This window comes from Spermophilus citellus (genome assembly GCF_964194105.1).
Source record: "Spermophilus citellus genome assembly, chromosome: 7".
Taxonomy (NCBI): Eukaryota; Metazoa; Chordata; class Mammalia; order Rodentia; family Sciuridae; genus Spermophilus; species Spermophilus citellus.
Genome location: NC_138188.1, coordinates 91,047,672 through 91,062,506, shown reverse-complemented (window position 1 = coordinate 91,062,506; position 14,835 = coordinate 91,047,672).

The window sequence follows — 14,835 nt, the reverse complement described above, 5'->3', positions numbered from 1 at the left end:
TGTTGCTCTTTATTTCTTAGCAGCACTCCATAATGTGGATGCACCAATTTAATTATGCACCTGGGTTATTTTCAGTTTGGGGCTACTACAAATAAAACAGTAATAAACATTTATGTACAGGTTTTTTGTGTAAATGTGATAGATGACAGTTAAAGATCATACAGTAGATACATGTTTAGTTTTTAGGAAACTGGAAAAATGTTTTCCCAAGTGACTCTTTGCATTGCCACCTGCACGCATGAGAGAACCAGTTTCTTTATATTTTTGCCAGTATTTTATGTTGTCACAATGTGTTATTTTAACCATTTTGATAGGTATGTCATGATAGTTCATTGTAGTTTTAATTGAATTTTCCTAATTTCTAAATTGTTGCACATTGTTTCATAAGCTTATTTTCCATTTACATATCCTCTTTGATGAATTTTTTTGTGTGTATGATAAGACAATTTCCTAATTGAATTTTGTTACACATAATTACATATAAGAGATGGTGAGGGGAAAGGGGGAAAAAAAAACAAGGGAGAGAATTGAACAACAGCTGATGGGGTAGAGAGGGAAGATGGGAGGGGAGGGGAGAGGGATAGTAGGGGATAGGAAAGGTAGCAGAATACAACAGTCACTAATATGGTATTATGTAGAAATGTGGATGTGTAACCGATGTGATTCTGCAACTTGTATTTGGGGTAAAAATGGGAGTTCATAACCCACTTGAATCAAATGTGTGAAAGATGATATGTCATGAGTTATGTAATGTTTTGAACAACCAATAAAAAAAGGAAAAAAAGAGGTAAAAACTAAGGAAATCTTAAGTATGAACTTTAGTTAACAAGAACAAATCAATATTATTTTATTCACCTTGAAATTACTATATAACATTCTTAAAAATAAATAATTTTAAACATAAAAAAAGAATTTAAAAAAAATTTGTAAGTTCTTTTTGCATTCTAGATTATAGTCCTGTGGCTAAAAATTAGTTGGAAATAAATTTTCTCAGTCTGTAGTTCTCTTTTTCCATGCCCCTAATAGAATCCTTTTTAAAATTGTATTTATTTATTATAATTTGTTATATATTACAGAAGAATGCATTTATTCATAGTATACATATAGAGCACAATTTTTCATGTCTCTGGTTGTTCACAAAGTACAGTCACACCATTCGTGTCTTCATACATGTACTTAGGGCATTCCACCATCTTTCCTTCATCCATGCCCCTGCCCTTCCTCTCCCTCCCCTTTGCCCTATCCAAAGTTCTTCCATTCCTCCCATGCTCCTCTCCCACCCTCATTATGGATCTGTATCCACATATTAGAGAAAACATTCGGCCTTTGGTTTTTTGGGATTAGCTAACTTCACTTAGTATGATATACTCCAGCTCCATCCATTTACCTGCAAATGCCATGATTTTATTCTCTTTTAATGCTGAGTAATATTTTATTGTGTATCTATGCCACAGTTTCTTTATCCATTCATCTCCCCTAATAGAATCTTTTACAGAAAAATATTTTTAAATTTGATGAATAGAAATTTATCTCTTTTTCTTTTCATGAATTACTTTTTTATTATCCAGCCCATGAACTTTCTGTCTGGTTTTAGTTTTTTGAAGATTTTTTTCCTCTGTTCTTACCTAAAAGGTTTATAGTAATAAAATTTACATTTAAGTATGTTTTGAATTTTGATTTTGAGTTAATTTATATATAATTATCTATAATGTCTTTAAATTAGATTAATTTCTCTATTTTTTTCATCTTGTATAAATATTTTTTTAGCTATTCTAGTTCTTCCGCTGTTTCATATACATTTTAGAGTGATCTTCTCTATAACTACAAAAGTACTCTGCGGGATTTTGATAGAGATTGTGTTAACACTGTATAGAAATTTTGTGAAGAATGACACCATGTTGAGTCTTCCAATCTGTAAACATAGCAAGGCTCTCAGTTTATATAGATTTTTATTTCTTCCATCAGCATTTCTATTTTCTGGTTGTGATATTTCAGTAATTCAAAATTTCTGTAATTTTAACCATAGACATCTTGTACATATTTTCAATAAATATTTTATTTGTTCAGACTGGTTGTAAATGATAAAGCACTTTTAATTTTGCTGCCCATGTGTTTGTTGCTGTTATATTGAAATACAATTGATTTCTGTATGCTTATCTTATCTTATATGGCCATGTTGAACTCATGTAATTTTAGGAGATTTTTGTAAATTCATTGGGATTGTGTATATATATATATATAACCATGTCATCTGCAAATAGGGATAGTTTGCTCCTTTCTTTCCAATATGTAGGCTTTTAACTTCCTTCTCTTGCCTCATTTCACTGAGTAGAATTTCCAGGTCTGTGTTGAACAGGAATGATGAGAGCAGACTGGTGCTTTGTTTCTGGTCTTGGTTTCTGTCTTTCACAGTTACAGACAGAATTAGCTGTACTGTTTCTGCAGATGCTCTTCTTGGACTTGAGGAAGTTTCCCACTATTGCTATTTTTCTAGGGCTGTAATTATGAATATGTGTTGCATTTTGTCAAATGATTTTTGTACATAGATTGATCCAATCATAATTTTTCTTCTTTATATATTCATGTGATAGATTGCATTGATTGAGTTTCAAATATTGAATCAATTGTGCATCCTTAGAAGACACCCACTTGGTATTGGTTTCCTAATTTCTTTACATATTGGTGAATGTTATCTTCTTATATTTTAAGCTACTTGCATTTGCATTCATGAAGAATATTAATTTCTGATATATTTTTATTGTATTATCTGTGTCTATTTTTAGTATAAGGATAATATCGGCTTTGTAAAATTTTTTAAGAATTCTTACTTTATTTTCTGGTTGTGATGTTTCAGCACTCTTGCAATAAATTGAAAATATTTACATGTGAATGTTTAAATGTTTATTTTAGGGTAAATCAGGATTTATTTGTAGTGTGTTTATAGTGAGTGTGTTTTTGAATATGGTCCTATTCATAAAAATGAGCTTCTAATAAGTTGAGTTATTTTAAAAATATAAGTTGAGAACAGAGAAATAATCACATGTGAATTCTCAATTCATGACAAAAAGATTTAAAAAATTGATTTTCAGTAACATTGTACTACTTCAGAACAAGTCTATAATGTAGTTCTTTTAAGTTGTGACATTTCATAGAAAGATCCAGAAGGCTTTGAAATTACCTACACAGATAGTATTAGGTTCAGATCAGATAGTAACCCATATGGTATGTTTGCTTGATTTTGCTACACTTGGCATTGGAATTTTTACTGCAATAGTCAAGTAGGGTCCACTCAAATCAGTTGTGCATATATAACAACATTGGATGGGTATTTAGAACTTTGAGGAGAAAACAGTTACATGTGGTTTTCAAAAATTATTTTAAAAATTATTAGAAGAGCTGGGTGTGGTGGGGCTGATCAGTAATCCCAGTGGCTCAGGTGGCTGAAGAAGGAGGATCATGAGTTCAAAGCCAGCCTCAGCAACAGGAGGCACTAAGCAACTCATTGAGACCCTGTCTCTAAATAAAATACAAAATAGGGCTGGAGAGTGGCTCAGGGGTTGACTGCCCCTGAGTTCAATCCCTGGTACCCCCCCAAACAAAGGTTATTAGAAGAAAAAAATACCCCAAATATAGAAGTTATTCTGATAACAATTGTTGACCTTGTTCTACATAAAAATCTTGAAAACCCATACACTTTTCCATGTTGCAAACTGGATTTTCCTTCTTTGATTACTCAGGTTCTTTTCATACTTTTCTAATACCCCACAGGGCAGTGCCTTTTCTTGTTTTGTTCTGAGATATTTTTGTTTCTTTGGATTAGTTTTTCTTATTATTGTTTATGAAGCTATTCATGAAAAGTATTATGTGCTTGTTAAAATGATTTACTATGTAGTAAGTCTTTATCCCACGTTATATGCTAAAGATGTTTATATTCTTTTAGCATGTTGTGAACAAACCTCCCTGGAGTATATTCCACAGAATACTTCTCATGAAATATTCCACACCCATTATGAGAAAAGAGATGTTTAAAAACGGAATACCAACCTGAGCACTGAGCTAGGCATTAGGGATACAAGATGAAAATTAAAAAGAATTCTTGTGTAGATAAAATAACATTTCCTATGTTACACAAGTACACATTTTTCTAGTAACAAGACAGAAAGATATTATTTTTAAAACATTTTTCTCAAATTCATATGGTATCTGGGGAATCTAACACAAGGTTGCAAACTCTGAACTGTGCAATACATATTTATAAAAATAAGAAAAAAATCATTGAACATGTTCTTTCCAACCCATTGCCCTGGGCTGTTCAATTGATAGAGATTTTACATTATTGGATTTAACAAAGTAAGAGGAAGAATCTTAGGGTTCTAAAAAACAAACAAACAACAAACAAAAAACAAGGACTAATTGGCAGCATAAAATAGTATTCATATACATATTCATATACAAATAGTTACTATCACAATTTCCTTCCAAATCCAGTGTTTGGTCCAGGATAGGTGACTTTTCAACATAATCTACTATAGATTCTTTGAGGAACTGATTCTCCAATAAATTATTTAAGCCTAGCAATTCTAAATATTTAAATACTTAAAAAAGCAAAGTCACAAGATGTGGTGGAAGAGTCAACTGGCCAAAAGTGTGGGGTGGAAAGCCCTGCAAGTTGCCTGTGGGAGCTGGAGTCAGGTGAGTTTAATGTAAAGAAACTGAAAGAAACACAGTGGCTGAGGTGAGTGAGATTAGAGAAGTGAGTAGAAGCAAGACTGATGAGCCTGGAAGGAGAAGCTGAAACATTATTAAGGGGTGATGGTATTCATTTACACTTAGAGATCACTGTAGGCGCAGCGTAGACAGCTCATCAAAGAAGGCAGGGAGGCCAGTTAAGATGTGGATAGCATTAACCAGGGAAGGATTTTCTGATGACTTGCGCTCTGATGATGGAAATTATAATGGAAGAGAATGGGCCTATCTTAGAGATATCGAATAGATATAATGGAGAGGATGACTGTGGTACCAGCCATGAGACAGAAACACTGAATTAGTACCAGGTGTTTGAAACTGCACTTCTAGTAGAGATTTCATGGGCAAAGCACAGAGAAAGAAGAGACCAAATGATAAGAATTCTGTCATGCAGTGTATTGGCAGTGGTGAGTCTGAGGAGAAAACTGGAATTCAAAGTCTCCAACTCAGGGTAGAGTGTGCTTAATAGAGTGAGGCTCATAGCACAGAATCACAACTTTAGCAGAAGTCTTTCTTTAGAGAGAAGAGAAAACTGAGACTGGAGTCCACCTCATAGCATGGAATCACCAATGACTTTCTTTAGAAAAAAAGAGAAAAAAAGAAAAAAGAGTCTTTCTTTAGAACAAAGAGAAAACCCAGACTGTACTGGGCTGAGGAGGGAATGCTAAGTGAAGAAACAGACAAAATGAGAGAAATCCTCTGAGATGTTAAGGAATGAGAAGGCAAAATATAGAGCAGTATTTAGGGTCTGAGACTTGGCTTTTTATCATTAAGCTGTTTCTTTGTTATCTAATGTAGTAGTTTTGGAAACAATTGAGGTATTCATCTTGTAGAAATTTACCTATTTTTTAAATCCTTAAATGCCATCACTTCCATCCTAATTTATAGAAAGGAATTCATTATTTCCTGGGCTTTCTATGTCAATCTAGGAGTTACTGATGAACCCAGAAGTGCATAACTTTAATTAACAGTATCATTTTTCTTAAGTGATTCAATCACAATCTGTGTTAATACCATTTATATAATGTATTTTAATTTATTTCTGTACCATTAACTGGGAAATGTACCAATTTGCAAAAAATTTATTTGTCCTGTAAAAGAGCTAAGGGACTGATTTGTATACCAACAGATAACTTGGATCATTATGACTGAGAATCACAGGATAATTAACAATAATTAATTAAGAATAATTATTAATTAATAATTAAAATAATCACATATTGTGCAAATGTCTTTTCTCTTTTATTGAACTAAGAGTCAATAAATATTCTTTAGTGGAGGTATTTACATTGTTACAAGGTATCTGTGTTGTGGTCCTGTCACACAGATTTTTCCATTGCTTTTTTTAAAAAAAAATATTTATTTATTTATTTTTATTTTTTGGCGGACACAACATCTTTCTTTGTATGTGGTGCTGAGGATCGAACCCGGGCTGCACGCATGCCAGGTGAGCAAGCTACTGCTTGAGCCATATCCCCAGCCCTCCATTGCTTTTTGTCCAGAGTTGTCATCTAAGTTGGAACACAAATAGAATATTTCAAAGTGAAAGGAAGGAAAGGGATGAAATGTTTTCAATGAAACTTTATAAGAGTTAAGGATACTGCTTTAATGGAATTAGCATATTTTGAAATAAGATGTCAACCCTTGTTAAAAGTGTTATTTAGCTGTTCAAGGACTGTGAAAGGAGGCACATAGCTGAGGGGGGGATATTAATTAATAATTATTTTGTACCTTGAAAATTCACCTATTGGGAAGATACAGGATGTTTTAATAAGGCAGAATTAATTGGTAGAATTTTAAATTTAAGAGGAACATATGAGCATATGTGAAAATCTCCTGATGACATTTTTTGTTCTTGGAAAGAGGTAGTAGAAACTTAAAGGAAATCAGGTGCAAAAACATGTGGTGGGCATTTTGACAGTCACCAGATTATTCTGAACTTTACAATTGGCCCACCATTTTTTTTCTTCATGAAACTTTTTTTTCTTATTTAGCAAAATGTTTTATAATTTTTATTTAGGAATCTATTTAGTGACAATATAAAAATCCATTTCTAATATTTTTTTCTATTCTGATTAATTTTTTTAAATGAAAACTATGGTTGTTTTCCTTTTATGAACACTGTGCTTTAGCTGGAATTAGTTATGAAGTCCCCTTAAGTATCAAACACCTATCCAATGAATTTGAGTTATTGGGTGCCTCATGTGCCAGGCTATGATACAAACTCTCGGAACTGTATTTGAATTAATATAGTGAAATGGACATTTAATCACATTGATTTAATTAGGGATACATGTGCTTCAATAGGCAAATGTGCAGGTTTTAATGATACTTTACAGAAGACCAGTATCAAAGGTGCTAGATAAAGGAAGTCACTGGTAAAGATTTAGGGAAAATGTGACTCTTGAGGTGAGTTTTGACCAATAGTCATGATTTCCATTGGCAAGAGTTCTAAGGAGAGGGAAATGAATGTTATCAGCAAAGGAAATGGTGTAAACAAAGATAGAAGGTGAACAATAACTGTACACAAACAACCAGCTCTGCTCTGGCTGGAGATTGGATTGGAATGGTAGTGTCATGAAGATAGGGCCCAAGTGTGTGGAGGGGTTAAGGGTTTTTCAATGAAGCATTTATTCTGTTCTGCTTGAGCTATGGCAAGCTTATAAAGCATTTTATTCAGAGGCATGTAGTGATAAGATTTAAATTGTAGAGATATCGACAAGGCAAGTATTTAGTGGAAATATGTGAATGCCAGAGACCAATTAGGATTCTACTAGAGAATTAATGCAGCTTAAATAAAAGGTGGTGATGGATAAGGATAGGTCTGATCAGAGATCAGGTAAGGAGTTAAAGTCTTCAGATATATTAACGGTTTGGATGTATGGAGAATGAGATTTTTCAGGTTTGTGAATAATGGTGCAGTTTTCTTCAAAGGGAACACAGCAGAGAAAACAGGGATATTTCAGGCAGAGAGAGAGGAATTGTAAATTCATTTTGTACCCATTGAGTTAAAAGATGCTTTTTGAGGCAGAATTAATCAATAGAAATTGAAGTTTAAGAGAAACATAAGAGCATGTGAAACTCTACTGACAACATTGCTACTTTAAAGAAGTAGAAAAGTTTAAATGGAATAATGAGGGCAAACATTTGGTAGGATTTGCTTATGACAATCACCAAACAAATTATTTTGAACTTAAAAGCTAGATGTCAAAAAATTAACTGGATATTTAAGCCTGATCTTCAGAGCCTATTCCAGATGGAGATAGAGATTAATGAGTATATCATATGCCAAGCATCATTTTAAAGTGTTTTAATTTATTTTTTCCTTATGGGAATTATATGAAGCAGACATTATTATCTCCACTTTACCAATAAGTACCTAAACACTGTTAAGGAGCTGGTTTAACACTGCTCAGCTAGGGAGGGGCAGTCAGGATTTGAATTTTATCCAAGTGGTTTGGTTTCAGACTCCATGCCCTTAACTGCCACACTGTATTTTTTCTTAAATATCTGAGTCCTTGGTGTGCACAAAGAAGCATCCTGGTGATTACTATTTCATGTAATAGTCTGTTACTTCAATCCAGATAATTAAAATTTATCATCATTTCCACTTGTTTCTCTTCACAAATTTAGTATTTCTAATAAAGGAATTATTCTTTTAGATATATTGATTAACTTGGAGCATATTTGATTTGTTCTATTTCCTTCCCCCGCCACACACATTTAATGAATACTTAGTCTAATCAGTCCTCTGCATCTGGCTTCTGAGGATGAATTCTTAAGTTCCTATTCTCATTATCTCTTGCCTGCACTATTCTGTTAGCTGCTAAATTGTCTCTTTGTCTTTGGTATCTCCGATTCCAATTTATCACACACACTATGTTCTAAAGTACAACTCAGAAGTTACCAGTTCCATAAAGAATTTTAGATATGACATATAGATATGACATTAGGAAGGCCTTAATGACAGGGATTCTAGTTTTTATTTATCTCCAATTTCTATCACAGTTATTGGCACCTAGTATAAATGCTTAGTAAGATTTTATTGAATAGGTAGAGTCATAGATTTCTCCCACAAAAAATAATATATTTATTTTTCTAATGAACTTTATCAATATCAAAATATGAATTGTTGACAAGTGATATTTTGTAGTGTTACACATAACAATTTTAATTACTACAAGAAAGATCCAGTTATTTATCATTAAATTAACTATAAATTACCTAGCATAATGTGCTGTCTATACCAGGGTTCAATACATACTGGATGAGTGGCTGGGTTATAAAATCAATCAATTTACTAAACTATGGATAAGGATAGAATGCTAATGCTAATAAGAAGTAATGTAAATTCTGATTAACAAGTAAATAATGCATGTCTAAAATTTATTAAATTTTATATATTAATGTTTTAGAAAAGATCTATAGAGTATGTTTGCCTATAATTATCACATAAGTCTAAAAAATTAGGCTGAAAATAACTGTTTACTTACATTTTTTTAAATAAAATATTTTTGTCAGCAAAAAAAAAAAAAAAAAAAAAAGAAATTCCTATTTTATGGCCAAATTCACATTTTAACATTAAGTATGTCTCAAAACATGACTTTTGTGGACAAGTCTTACTTGTTTAAATTAAAAGTGGAAGAATAAAGGCAAATGAACTCCAAATTCTGTCATGATTCTAAGTCAATGCTTGGGTCCGTATTAATATTCCATAAAAGTTTCCTTAATATATGCTTTAGAGTAATTTTTTTCTTTCACTAAGTGTACTGAACTGACTCATTTGGTTGGCCAGGGAACTGTTGTAGACATAATTTGCCTAAATTGAATAAATATTTAAAAGTTAATGTAGCTTAAATGTGGAAAGGTATGTTGGGAAATAATATAATCAAGTACATTGGTAACTGAGTGCTGTTTCTTGAATTAATGTCAGTACAGAGTCCACAGCCCTGTTCTCCTTAGTCATGTTTGGGTTTGTACTTTAGTTAGTGACTTATGCAAGTGAGAAGTAGCTCAAATATGACACAAAGCCAATAAGACCATACAGAGAAAGGCAAGAAAGAGATGTTCAAATGATCCATTGAAAGACACTGTCAGGATCTCAAGTGATCTTAAAGAATTTGAATGAGAAGCTAAATCTAATGATGAAATTTAGTAAAAATTAATGTACTTCATATGTAAAAATATCTACTCTTGAGAAGACATGTTTCACAGAAGTAGATTTTTAATAAATATTAAGGAGCTTAGCAGATTACAGGCTCCATGAGTCTGTCATTTTTTAATGTGGCTTCTAAAAATGCTGTTTCTAACTGGAACTGCTTTAGAGACACACAGATGGAACTCAAGCTCTGTTGAGGATAAGCCTATTGTACTTTGTATTAATGAAGCATAAATACAAACCAAAATCACAGAAGTGTAAAAAGCATCTAGAACATCATGTCTAGTTGTAAGTTCTAAAATTGATATCAACTAAAGCATCCAGGAAATGTTAATGGGATGTTAATGGTGGTTTGAAACCAACATGTGATGAAAGACTGAAGATGGTAAAAAATATGTGTTCTGGAGATGAAAATAACCTCAAAAAAGATACTAGATGATTTCAAATGTTTAAAGTAGAAATTATCCTTTCTCTAAATGACTTAAAATGGAAGAATGGAATTGAGCCATAAAAATGGGAATTGTATCTAAGTAAAACTTGTTTTTTAAACAACATGTTATATATATATATATATATATATATATATATATATATATATATATATATATCAAACTATTATTTATTGGGCAAAGATTGGTGTGAGTTCCTGGTATAAAAAACTAACTGAACCATGCTTGATGCCTTCAAGGAGTTCATAGTAAAAATAAAATGTTAGTTTTATATTTACCCAAAGATGGTATCAACTGCTTCTGGAGGTCATAAAATGAAATGCTCAAATACATGAATGGCAGGCAGAATTCTTTCAAGTCCTGAGATCTCCAGTTATTAATTCTAATATAACTTCTTATACATCATCTGTTTAGTCAAATGATAGTCTAGTACTCACTGTTAAGGCATTTTGCAGCTATTAAGGAGCCAAATCAATTGAAAAGAAATTTACCTTGAGTGAACCTGACCTAATCAAGTGATCCCTTAAAAGGACTGGGCTCTTTGTAGAGGGAGAAATTCTAAGCACTATGAGGTTTTGATAGCATTGTTGACTTGAAATTGGAGAGGGATATGTGATGAGGAATGCAGTGCCCTGCTTTGAACTCTGCCAACAAGAATGAACTTGGAAGCAGATCCTACCCCTGCTGCCCCAGTTTCCAAATGAGGAACCAGAATTGTTAATATCTAGACTGAAGTCCTGAAATTCCATGAGTTGAGAACCTACTTGCTCCATGCCAGATTTCTGACCTTCAGAGCAACCAACTCTGACACTTAGGTATTAACTCACCAAAATTGTGGTAATTTGTTATATAGTAATGGAAAACTAATGATATAGTGGTTGACTATTGTCAGATATGTACAGGCATCAGTTGAGAAAGCAGCTAAGATGTGATTTGAGGGTAAAGACATGCTCTCCTTTGTCTCTGAATTGTAGAATGGAGATGTAATGGAAGAGTCAAATAACAAAAGAAATCTACTGAATTTTATGTTAGTTGGCTTTGTGTTGCTGTGACCAAAATACTTGACAAGAATAATTCAAGAAAAAAATATTTGTTTGGCGCTCATGGTTTCAGAGGTTAGTCCGAGGTCAGCAATAGCTCTGGGCCTGAGGTGAGGCAAACCATCACAGCAAAGTGTGGGCACAGGAAAACTTCTCAGCTTATGGTAGACAGGAAGCAAAGAGGAAGCAGAAGGAGCCAGGGACAAAATATATATATCCAAGGCCCAGCCCCAGTGATCCACTTTCTCTAGCCACGTCCTTTCTGCCTATAGTAGTCCATTCAAATTTTTAATCCATCAAATAGATTAATCTACCAATTAGATTATAGCTATTATAAGCTAATCATTTCATATCATGAATTAACACAGGAGTTTTTGAGGGGACACCTCAGGCCCAAACCATAACAAATTTATTACAAAGCCACAGTAAAATCTATCAGACTCCGTAGACACCAAACAAATCTCTAATTAACATACAATTTCAATATCATATTCACCATCTTAGGTGACAACTAGAAAGAAATAATACACACATTAATGAAAAAATAGTTGACAACTTTTCAGAAACTATTATTATAGGTTTATGTATATATAAACATGTTATGTCTATTATGTCTCAGCATTCCATATAAATGATACCTAAAAAATATTAAATTGAGCAACAAATACATTAATTATGGTAACGTTGTTAGAATCATAAAATAATTTAAAAGCATAAAACAATTTCTGTTTTTATACTGGCACATAATGGGTTTAAACCTTTTTATTGTGCTATGGTTATAAAGAAAGAAATTCTGAAATAGTTACTGTTTTACAGTACTTTCATAGGAAAAGAAGAAAATATATATCTCTAAAACTATAAATCCATTAAATTTTACCCCTGAAATATGATTTTTATCTTTCTTTCATGTGTTTAGAAAATATGTTATGATCGCCCAGAATTTAAGTTAATGAGTTATAAGGTCTTCCAGTTTCAAAGTATAATTGGCTTTCAGATATGATTTTGTCCATTCATTTAAAAAATATTGTTCAAATTTAAAACCACTAAAAACACTGCTACTGGCTTTTTCAAAAAGAAGATCTCAAAAAGAAGCCTGAAGAATTTTTGAAACCCACTATCTCTAAGATTCCTGCTTGGTTGATAATTGAATTGCAAAGGTTTTAGCTGATGGCACTGGCATCCCAGTGACTTAGGACAGCAGCCTAAGTCAGATATTTCATGCTTTCAGAGACCTCAGACCAAATGTATGTAATTATTTTCTATTTTCTGAAAAATTCTTTCTTAGAAGGGAGTAATAACTGAATACCTGATAAACGAAGACTAAAGCAACAAAATCCCCAATTTCCCTGTTCAAATAATCCAAGAATTAGAAGAAAGTATAACTTTCAAATTTAAGTGATTATAGAAATACTACTATTATGAGAAGATGAACCTCAGCCATAAAAGGGGCTTTCATTGATCACAATGAAGATGTGCCTGATGCACTTCCTTGGAAAAGCATATATGTGAACATATACATACCTACTTACATATTTGTATATTATGTGTGTGTAGGCTCATACGATTTTTGTGGTGTGGAGGGGTGCAAAAATGTGCTTTCCAAAAGTCTCTAAATTGCTATGTTGCTTCAATATTTTAGAATAGATTAAATATGATATTCTGCTCTCTATCATCAGCCTGAATCCTGCAATAATTTTCTGCAACTTGCATTCTTTTTCTACAAATTGACCATAAGTTGTGAATCACAGTCTCTGTTTACAAGGTGGCATTACACAAGTGTCTCATTTATAAGCACACTCTACTCATATGTAAGTATTTCTCTTCTCAGTGTAAAAATGTACTTATCTGAAGATGAATTTCCATTCAGCTTGAAATGCTTTGCCATTTCTCACTTTGCTGGTTAGTGTGCAGTGATTGGCAAGTTCCCCTCCAGACAGGGCACCATCTTCTACATGTAGGTTTAGAAGTAAGCACCCAATAAAGCATAGCCAAAAGGAAATATATAAATCTGTTTTGAAATTCAATAAATTCATAAGCCACGCTACTCACCAAGGCCTGTGGGAGCATATACATCATAAAACACCACTGTACAACAATAAATATTTCAAGCAGTTAGCAATGGCTGAGAGCACACTGCTGAAAGCCTGGCTAAAGATGGGCAATCCAGGATGCCCTAGTCAGAGCTGGTGCAAGGTCTTTGGAGTATTTTGTTTTCATAAACAAATAAAAAGCACCGTCCCAGCTAGTACCCTTATTGTAGGGCTCAGAGGCAATAGACATCATCCCTGGCTCAATTCTGTCACCACTTTCTTTCATTACTTCTGCTCTTGGATGCCTGTTTCCCACCAACACAAGAGAAAGAAATGACCTGTATGGGGAATGTGAACCAGGGTTGGTGCACAGTGTGATCTGCCTGAGCACTTCCTTGGCTTATGGGGGCGTCAACTCAGCACTCAACCTGGAGCAACCAGATTCAACCCCTCATGTAATGAATGGAGGCAGTGGAGTCATATTTCCTTCATATTTGTTCTTATTCCCCTCCCCCTGCTGTTACATGATAAACTTCTTAAGTTGATGACTTAAGTTATTTATTTTCAGTGTGTTTTCTTTCTTAATATGGGAATTTTAGGCTATAAGGTATGATATGTAGCATTTTATTTGTTGTTTGATACTTAGTAATTTTTCTTTTATTATAATTGATAACTTGACTCCTCAGCTATTTATAAATATGTCAAATACTGTATTTATTTTAATTATATTTTTGCTATCAATTTCCGGCTACATTTTAGTTAGTGTTAGCAAAAAAGGTAATTTTTTATTTGTATCAAACTGATTTTTAAAAATTTGTTTAATTTACTAAGTTTTTATTCCATAATTATGGCTTAGTTCAGGGTCAATTTTGTAAATCTTTTCCTTTTTCCTTGTACTAATTTGTAAATGATACAGTTTCTTTTAATGTATTATTTCGGTATTGACTTAATGCCATCTTCTCTGTATTCTATTAGTGGTTTTAGAAATTTTGATATGTACATATTTAATAATATTTTAGATTAATTACTATCTTTACACTCTGGCTGAATAAAACAAACATCTCAACATATTTAATATAATTTAACTCCTCTCAGTTTATATGCTAATTTTGTGAAGTATTTCTGGGCAATTTTTTTTGCCCCACAAATAACACATTGCTTTGTGTTGTTAATTTGTTTTAAATTTAACCAAATAAATGTTATGATTTTTTTTTGCTTATTCTTATTACTGATTCTTGAATCTTACACCTCTAGTGAAGGTTTTCTTGTAGTAAAAAGTTCTTTTAAATTTTGTATAAAATTATTGTTTCATTCTTGTTGAAAAACATTATATCCTTTCTTTTCTCTTTTCTCAGCACTTTGAAGACATCTTTTCTTGCTTTTGTTGCCAGTGTTCATATTAAAATATTTAA